Source organism: Parus major, chromosome 1 (genome assembly GCF_001522545.3).
Source record: "Parus major isolate Abel chromosome 1, Parus_major1.1, whole genome shotgun sequence".
NCBI lineage: Eukaryota > Metazoa > Chordata > Aves > Passeriformes > Paridae > Parus > Parus major.
The window spans coordinates 73,694,835-73,704,952 of NC_031768.1; the positions used below are offsets into that span (position 1 = coordinate 73,694,835).

General features: G+C 35.4%; 2 long non-coding RNA genes across 2 annotated transcripts in view; both read left to right on the top strand.

Annotated features, from left to right (window-relative positions):
• The window catches only part of LOC117244689, a 37,349-nt gene extending 34,086 nt beyond the window's left edge, over positions 1-3,263 (top strand). The window contains exon 3 of the long non-coding RNA XR_004498205.1: positions 2,958-3,263. This is a non-coding gene — a long non-coding RNA (uncharacterized LOC117244689). The remainder of the gene's footprint in view (positions 1-2,957) is intronic.
• A 776-nt stretch (positions 3,264-4,039) lies between these two features.
• Positions 4,040-8,116, top strand: LOC107201661. The gene is made up of 3 exons (XR_004496494.1): positions 4,040-4,201; positions 4,644-4,761; positions 5,905-8,116. It is a non-coding gene; the product is annotated as an uncharacterized LOC107201661 (long non-coding RNA).
• The last annotated feature ends 2,002 nt before the right edge of the window (positions 8,117-10,118 follow it).

A 10,118-nucleotide genomic window follows, 5' to 3' on the forward strand; every position in this document is an offset into this window, starting at 1 on the left:
GCCACACCTCAAATGCTGTGCTCAGTTTTCGGCTCCTCAGTGAAGGCCACAATTAAGTTACCCTGAAGCCTTCTCTTTTCAAGGCTGAAAAATTCCAGTTCTCTCAGCCTTTCCTCATAGGAGAGGTGCTCCATACCTCTCATCAACTTGATGGCCCTCCTCTGGATTTGCTCCAACAGGTAAGTGTCCTCTCCATGCTGGGGACCTCAGAACTGAATCCAGTGCTCAAGGCAGAGTCTCACAAGCGCAGAATAGAGAGGCAGAATCACCTTCCTTGAACTGCTCACCATGCTTCTTTTGATGGTATGAAATTGAATTGAATGTTAGGAAAATAGTTCTAATGTTAGGAAATATTTCTTCCCCAAAAGGGTTGTCATGCATTGAAACATGCTGTCCAGGGAAATAGCAGAGTCTGCCTTCCTGGAGGTAGTTAAAATACATGTAGATGTGGTACTCTGTGATGTGGTTTAGTGGTGGGCTTGACAGTGATGGGTTAACAGTTGGTCTCAGTGATCTGAAAGGTATTTTCCAAACAAATTGATTCCATGATTCCTTTATTCTATGACTTGCATTCAAAGCAATTCACAAAGATGTTTCTCACTTGAAAATTAGTTCTGCAATTTACATGCTTTTTCATGCCAGTATTACACATTTCTGAATTATATGCTAGTAATGCCCACTTATACTGTATTGACCATGAAGTAGACAAAGCACTGTCCTATTCACTAAAATATATGGAATCCAAAGCCAATATTTGCTTTTCTGAGTTCTATATATGATGTGTCTATTTATCATTGAAGCTCTATGTTATCCTGAAATGACTCTTAAAATCACATGTAGCTGCTTGTTCACTAGTTTACACAAGGTATTGTGCCATTTTTAAATGTAGTTTACAAATTTAAGATATGAAGTGAGATGTTGATTCATATCTAAATCTAGAAAATCGCACAATGTAAATGGCCTTAGTAGATATTTTAGACCTATTAAGAAAGCAAAAAGGAGAATAAAGACAAGTACTGACAACTGGTAAGAGCTTTTATAGTACACTCAACATGTATTTGAGTATCTTTCACAGTTTTTGTGCTTATAAACCACCAGTTAGTGGTTAATATTATAAATTATTCTTTATGAACATGAAGAAAGAAAAGCACTTTAGATTTCTCAAATTGATTTTTATGTGAGTTATGATTAGACAGGGAAATGCTGCTGCTGTATTACTGGAAGGACCCACGCAAGAAATGCATAGATGATTAAAATCCTGGTCATATAGTCAGTCTCCAATGTGCTATACCAGTATTTAGAAGACATATTGTTCATACATCTTCTGCATTTCTAGTTGTCTCCCACAGACTTTCCAAACCTCCTGGGTTTTGTCATGGTAACAGCTTAATTTATCTCATTTCATCTTGTGTGATGAAAATTTGTCAGAGAACTCTCTACAGTGCCCCCAAACATTTGTTTGCTCTGGTATTCTGAGTTTATATCTGAGAATACAGAAAAAATTCAAGTTCCTTTTATCTGACTTACCGAGTAGAATTAATAGGAAAACTGACTACAATGGACATGGTGAAGTAATTTTGTCCTATTTCCTTCTTAGATTTGGTAGTATAAGGCTTAGCATGGCACTTAGAACAATATTTTGAAATAAAAGTTTTCAAGTTTTCTTGCTCAACAGATAGGAGATGGACTTTAGCATTCATTAAAAGCATCCTGGAATAAGGAGATACCAGCCAGGCACAACAAATATCCAGATCCATTCTAAACTAAACTCAGCTTGGGAAGGTGTAGCCAGCAAACTTCAGGAAAAGTAGCATTTCTAAATGCCTTCAGTGCCCAACATTTGCAACAGCTTTGTTGAATTTGCACTGAATTTCACCTAAGTCCATATTTTAATTTTGCATGTTACTACTGGAAAACATTTTGAAAAAATATTTATGAACAAAAGCATTTTAAGAATTTATATTTGCCAGAAGATGTAGTTAGTCCAGCTGTTCCAGCAATATTTTCTATGTAAAAAACTGTCTTTTAAAATGGAGCCTGCTCTTTGCCATTAAAGAACTGGGCTGTTGGAAGCACTCATTTGAATTATTTAATTAAGAATTATTGGTAGAAACAGATTTTCGGCCAAGATTGCTGATCACTAGTGAAAGCCAACTGAGCTTACTATTCTTATCATTATGATTTCGTACAAGAATTCTACAGAGTAGCTTGTTTTTCAATTTGATGGTGCCCACTGTCTGATGTGCAACAAAACCCTGACAGATCTAAAGAATACAAAAATTAATTGTTTCCATGTATATGCATGAGAATGCAGATTACAAAACCTTCCTGTGGTCTCTGTCATTGGCCATGCTTTGACAAGCAGCTTCTTCTGAGAAGTTGGGAAAATTATTACAGCTGAAGTTTTTTCACTCACACCAGCACACTCTAGACTTGATAAGAATCCTCACCTCTAGTCACCTTATTCCTTTTATCTTTGGAGACCCTCATTAGCTTCTGCCTTGAGAGCGAGGTCAAAGCTGATCCGAAGTCCAGGAAAAATATTCAGCCTGGGTGGAGACAAGAAATCTGTTCAAAATTTGCAAACAAAAAAGAGCAAAATGTGTCATCTTACTTGATATAAAATGTTGTCCCACTCAGTACTTAGCACAGATGCTCCCTGAGTGAGTCATTTGTGCAATATACTATAAACACAAATCAGTTCGTTTCTTGGAAGAGGAAAACACAGAAAGAAACTTGAGCTTGTTCATATTTGCAGAGCTGTTCCGTTTCTATATTTAAAGTTTGGTCTGCATGAGGTTAGCAGAATTTGGACCAAATTATAAAAAAGTTGGTTTGTTATTAAAGTTTTTTTTCTGTTAGCTACTCAGATTTGAAGGACATGCCAAATGATTTTTAAAATATTGGATATATCTTTTAATTAAAATTTGTTCTGAGTCTTTTTTCTGCTTTTCTAGGCTTTGGTTCAGCAAAGCACTTAAACATGTGCCTGGTCTCAATCCCATCAAGTAGTCTCATGGTAGCCAAGTGAAGCAAGCATATGGTAATGAATGTGCTTAAGAGGACACATGCACAATTGTTTTGCCTATAAGCACGCAGGATAGAGGCAAGTATGTATCAATTTCTGTTTCAATGCATAATGTTCTTCTGTTTTCTATCATCCTTAGGTTCTTTAATCATCCATTTAAAAATAGCATTTTTAAAAATTAAAGTATGTTACAGGAATATGAGCTCAGACTGCTGCCAAGTCAGTTTCAATTAAAAAAGGCAATTTTTATGTTCAGCTGAAAACAAGACACTTGAATTTGTTAATAGTTTAATATTGTTTGTAAACAGTTTATTCTGAAATTTGTACATGTACTTAACAAGTTGTGCATTATAAAAATTGGAATGGTTTGGGGTTTTTATTCAATATTAGATCTGTTAAATTGCTTGGAAAGAATCAGTAGATTTCTTTACCCTCTGCTTACTTTTTTTTTGTGGTAAGAAACTAGCTATTGCTAATTTGAAAGATGAATGACTGACCAGAACCTGCTTTTGGAGTATCAAAACATTATTTTTTATGATATGGATGGAGCTTCTGCATAGTTGCTTCCACAGAAAATTAGCTCCTGTTTTGTCCCAATTTAAGAATTAAGGCTCTTCATAGCACATGGATGTTTTACTCCTTATGAGTACTACCTATGCTTACAGAATTTCTCAGTCACAAAGAACAGAGGCAGTAATGCTGCAGCCCCCTTTCCCTCCAAAAAAAATTGCTAAAACATCAGGATTTTACAAGGTTTCAAAGTTATTAAATTCTGTACGTGTAGAAAATTCACAGCTTTCCCCCCCCTAGGGTTACTATACAAGCTTGGACAATGTTGCATATTCTGTGTTAAATTTGTGTCAGCTTCAGAGTGAAATCCACTCACATTGTAGGCTTTTCCCCACTGAGAGTTGGAATCTGTCCATGGTATAACCCAGGGCCTGATCTTTTGAGCTCTGAGATTTCTCAGTGATGAAGACTTAACTCATTTTCACTCCAAGGTATCACCACCTTGGTTTAGATCAGTGGGGAAACCACCAACCTGGATGAAAGTTGGCCTATTGTAAGAAGAAGCACTTAATCTCCTCAGAGAAGGGGCTTCAGAATTTGCTCTACCAACACTTGACTGAAACATCTGTGTATTTTTGGATGTGTTTTCTGTCCAAACTGTTGGTATGTATTTATTTGTGCATGTTTGTATGTTTGAGAGTGCATGCTCAATTGCTGCAGAATGAATGGGTGGTTTAGATTCTTTGAGTTTAGGAATGCAAAACTTGGAATCATGCTACTGTTTTTTAGGTCTGAATGAAGTCTTAAAAGAATTATTAAATTATATTGAAGTGACTGGGGGCCTTTATAGCTTGTTAAACTACTAAAAAGACAGAAAAAAAAAAATGCTAAAGTTTTCTCTGATTTCAGATCATCTCATATTCTCATTGCTACCCAATGTAACTGCAATCCCTTTCTGAAAAGTAAACATTATAATACAGCTCACAGAATGAATGTTTTAAAAATAACCCTATAGATGGTGTATGCTATATTTACTATAGAAATTGAAATTGCAAAGGTTTCTGAATCTCCCAAGCCCCCACATTATGTATTTTCTTTGTGCTAGGTTGAAATACAGGAGACCATTTTCTAGTATGCTATGAATGAGAAATACTCCAGATGAAAGAAGATTATTATACTTGCCTTCAGGCTCGGAGAATAGATTGCTGCTAAACCTAGTGAAGGTCAGAACTGAAATGAGAGTATTTTGTTTCATACGGGTTGATGCCAACTCCTAGAAGTGTCACTTAATTGGCCACTGTTGATTGTATCAATAATGCATCAATGGCATTGCTATAGTAGTGGGGAGCAGCAGGTAAGAGTGAGGGGGTTGGAAATCTGTACTATTTTAGTATCTTGAAGTTGGTTGCTAAGCACTAGCTTGATGTGTAGAATGTATTTTATGCCATTCTGATCAGAAAAAGAAATAAATAAGAAATTACATATTAAAGAAAGTGCAGCTCTGCTGTTTATAGAGTCACAATTAGTGGGGATGATCTAAAGCTACGATGGTTATAAGAGCTTGCTCAAAAAAGTAGCTTGCAATATAAAGAAATGAACTCCTTTACTGTATATCATAGCCCTGCTCGGTTCTATGAATCTATGGCTGGAGCAAGGGGTAGTGGTAGAAGTAGTAAGCATTGTTAATTGCTGTTTAAATACAAGCCCTTATTCATGATTTGTACATTCTTCTCTGTCAGAGAAAGTCAACGGGTAGTTATCCCATCCTGGGAGAGACTCTTCAGGTACTTTCTTATAGTTTTGGAAAATCCAGAGAAGCAGTGTCATGACTGACACTGTAAAGGAGAATAGGAAAAAAACTATTCACTTCTTTTCCACAGTACAGGAACTAACAGACACAAAATTAAATTAAATTAAGGGGTAGCAGCCTTCAAGCAAACAAAATAAGTTAATTTTGTGCAGTATTCATAATGAAGTTGTCCAACCTACTGCTGCATGGTACTAGCAATGCCAGAGGCATTGATGAGTTCAAAAAGTAATAAAAGAAATTCAGAAAATAAAACCCCATTAAAGCCTATTAAAAAAAGGTACCTCTGAGTCTGGAGTGACTTAATTCACAGTCTGGGAGTTTGGAACTATCCCTTATGTTTGCCCCATGCTTATTTTATTTATTTAGGTTTCTATTAGCCCATATCACACAGGTACCTGGACTGGGTGAAACTCTGATTTGACTAGGCGTAACCACTCATATTTTCTTATGTATTCTAAATGTCTTTATGTTAACTTATGACATGATGAGACAAAATTTCTCTTTAGGTTTGTTCTTGGCTAGTTATTGCTCTAATTCTGCAATATAATTTTTACAGACTCCCCCTGTTAATCCTTCAGACCTGGATGTAAGAAGCTCACAAGAACATGAACCAGAATGCTACAAATTTTATCTTCTTTATAGGTCTGTTATATGGCTTATCCAGCAGAAGTTCTTCTGTATAAAGCAAGCAAATGAAATGCAGACTTCTGCTGTTACACCACACTGGTACCCTTATAAGGTCACTTAATAGGTAACAGAAAACATTTTGACAGTCACAGATTATTTCCATTGGAAAAGCAGCACTTGTTGTAAGATAAGGTTGTAGTTCAGAACCAGACTCCTCTAGACAGGAAGAAACTAAGCCAAATCTAAAAGAGAACTACAAAATTCAGTGAAATCCACAAGGTGACATTAAAGGAATTGTTATATTTTTATGATTTTGCTTCTTAATTTGCATGGTGATGGGTATGAAGTGACAAAAATCCCAACTTACTATCTGTTCTGCCTCTCCCTTGATGAATTTATGCACGTAGGATAAATGTAGACTTAGCATAACAATAATGCCACTATTCTTTCCCATGTCCCAGGTCTAAAATTCCAGCAAAATTGCACAGGAATTTCACAAGATAGGATTTTTGGATTTGACCATTTCATTGTGTCCATATTTATAGCTGAATTGTATTTTTTTTCCAAAAAAGTGTAACACAAATTATTACAAAATGGAAACAAAGCAGTAATCTGTTGTATTGTTGCTACTCTAGAGCACACCCACTAGTTTTTCCTTATGAGCTAGTCCTTTTGAGTTTTTACAACATATTTCCACTAAGCACATCTATTGCTGCTGAATCTATCTTTGATGTTACTGGAATTCTTCACATTAAATGAGTCAAAGTTTCAAAGCTGTAGTTACCTGTGGAGACTGGTACAATTCATTTCATACATTTACTGCTCATTAGCACGTGTATGAAGCAGTTTCTTGCACCTTGTATATCTGTAATGAATATTAAACCATCTCATCTACTCATAATAATATAATAGCTCCTGTGATGACAGACTCTGTTTGCACAGGAAGCAGATGTTGATGTTTACCTAGATGTAATTTGCAATGATGAGTGGTGGTGAGATGAGGTTTTTTCCTGCCAAAACAATTCAGTCTATGTTAAGCTTCTGCAAAATCTTTTGCATGCCATTGTGGACTCTTAGGTCATTATAGATATCCATATTATCACATATTATCACCTTGAATAATTGTGGATCTTAATTTTAATATTAATCAAGATATTAAATTATGCATATAAGAAAACTGTTTAGTTAAAGAGGTATTTACCAAGTCGCTGTAATGTGATGTCCAGGAAAAGTTCTGGGTAAACTTCAAACCAAAGATGAAAATAGTATTTTTCAGGGTCATAAATGTATTTCTGACAAATAAATATGGTATAAATTATTCAAAAAGAGTGTCACTGTCTAGAAAATGAGATCAGTAACTCCTAAGGTTGAAATAAAACACATTTATTTTGGTAGAGGTGTGCCATACACTACAGTGAATTACAAAAGGATGATATGAATTTTGATCATTTGGAACCTTTAAATCCAGGTTTAAAATTTTTCTAAAAGATACTTTTTTGTTCAATTTAACAAAAATTAATGAATGATATTTTCTAACCTGTGGTATGCCAGAGGTAAAAAGAGTGATATTGGGATTTCTTTTGGTTTTAGTATCTGTAAAATCTATTATATAATGAAATATAATCAGATAACCACATCTATTTTGGTTCTGAATTCTAGATATATTTTTTTTACTTTCGGACATAATTTACTACTTTAGACAAATAATTCTAATTTTGAATTTGGAGCTGTTGTTCCCTATGTCCAGTTCTTCTGTCAGCTCTTTCTAATCCTAAAACATGTTCCTCATTTTTATGCTCATATTTGAAATTTGGGACATAACACTTTTTTGATGAACATTAATTTATCCTATGAGTTTCAGGCCCACTTCTCTGAACCTCCTCTCTTATTGTCATCATATTGCAGGTACTTGATTTTTTTGTCACTTCTTGGAATCTTGAAATTAGGTCTTAATGAAATTCATAGTCAGACATAAATCTGTAACTGTAATAATCATGTCAGTGCTATACACAGCTTCACAAGTCACCACTCATTTCTGAAAATATTCTGTCTTGAACAGAAAAATGTGGAAGGCATGTCCAGAAGCAATATTTTCCTTTGTTGTTTCCTAAATCATACCATTGGCTCCAGAGACAATAAAACCAACGGAAATACAGATCCTTTGTCTCTCTTTATTTTCATCAAAGTGGATGTGGTATTGCTTGGCTGAAAGTGATATTCTAAATTTAAATCACTTCCAGTTACGGTGGACTTAGTCACATTTTTTCCAAATTTTTGGGTTCCTTGTAGAGTCGCAGTTGTCTAAACCTTTAAAAAAAGTAGTGAATAGAGATGTGGTAGGATCACTTGCAGAAAACTGGCCTTAAAATTCTATTTCAAGGCCATTTGGAATGATCTGGTATCCAATATGCATTTGTAAATGTATCTATTTATCTATAATTTTTTTCTTTTGGAAAGAAAACACCTTTCTACTCTCTAAGGTCTTCCTTTGGGGGCTCTTTTGAAATTCATTCTCTTTTTTCTATTGCTAATTTTGTCCTGCTGCATCTCTTCTGTATCCTGAAAATGCCTTTCCCTCCTTGACATTTAGACTCTTCAAGTATTTATAGATTGTTACCATGTCCCCCTTTAGTCATTTCTTAGACAAACCATGCATATTTAGCACTTGCAATCAATCCTTATACATCAATCACTCCAGAAGTCTAATCATTTTTTGCAGCTTTCTTCAGATCTTCCTCCAATATGTGAATATCCTCCTAATAAGATGCCTAAAATTAAATACAATGGGTCATGTCTGCAGCTCATGTAAATCAGTGTGGCTCTGCTGAAGACTGTGTTGATTCATGCTAGCTAAAGAGCAACATTTCTAGTGCAAAGATATCAAAACCGTATAGATTTTGTGACGTGAGCCTGAAACCACACAGAGCTTTTTTTCATAGTAAAGCTTCTTTGAATTAATTTCCATCACTTAGCTATACTTTTGAATAGCGAATTTCCAGTTAGATCCCTGTAAAATCTCAAAATAATCTGCATTTTTGTACTTTTATTAGTGTTTTGAGGAGCTCCTTCAGCCTCCCTGACATACTTCCTTTCCATCCTTGGCACAGCCATGTGTCCCAGAGCTCTGACTGGAAGTTTCTGCTCGCAGGCCATGGCCATGCAGAGGTGATGCAGGTTTAGAGTGGCTCAGGAAGGATGGTTCAAGCCCAGAAACTAGCAAGCATCAGTGGCTGGCATCCTCCCAAAGCATATCTCCTTTGTGGAGAGAAAGACTCTAATATACCTTGAAGCACCTTGTCTACCTTTGGAGTCCTCTTTGTCACTCAACTTGGCCCCATCAAGCATCCATCCCTCAGCACATTTAATCCAAAATCAGATCTTTGTGTCATTATAATCCAACAGAAGTAGTGCAGACTCATAGTAGAGGAAGATGTCCTTATTTTTTAAAATTTATTTTTTCTTTTTCAGACTAGTTATGGCTAGAGGGCAAAAGTAGCAGCCCTAATTAGGCTACTGATAGCTCTAGGCCTCCCGTATTGTCAATGGAGATGAATACACTTTTTTTCTGGATAATTAATACAGCATTTAGTGGAACAAATGAGCACCAAAAATAAGTAAAAATGAAATGTATAAATAACTTCCAAAACAGGGTATCACTGCTAGCTGCAAAATGGGGACTTTCCATTAGAAATACTGTAGAAGTGCTGTCATAATTAAATTTCACACAGGATTCATCTCCTGTAATATATTACAAATGCACACACAATTAGTGAAGAAACCTATTTCACTATGCCACTATGCTTAATTCTGTCCTGAATTGGGACTGTTTAGGGGGAGAAACATGGATTGTTGTTATTTCTAGAACATTATTTTCCACAGTACTGAATTTATATATGTTTGTTTGTTTGTTTGTTTTTTGGCACTAATGTACAATACAACTGGCCATACTTTGGAGAAATCTGATTTTTTGCAAATGTTTTGTTAGTGAGGTGGGACTTGGTTTCAAACCAAGACAGCATCTTCAGGCAGCATATTGTTCAGAGTAAAAATTCTTTAATTGAAAAAGTACAGAAGCCAGGCCACTTTGTAATTGATAATCATGAAGTAAACCTATTAACATTGCTGTTTTAAAAACTATTTTGC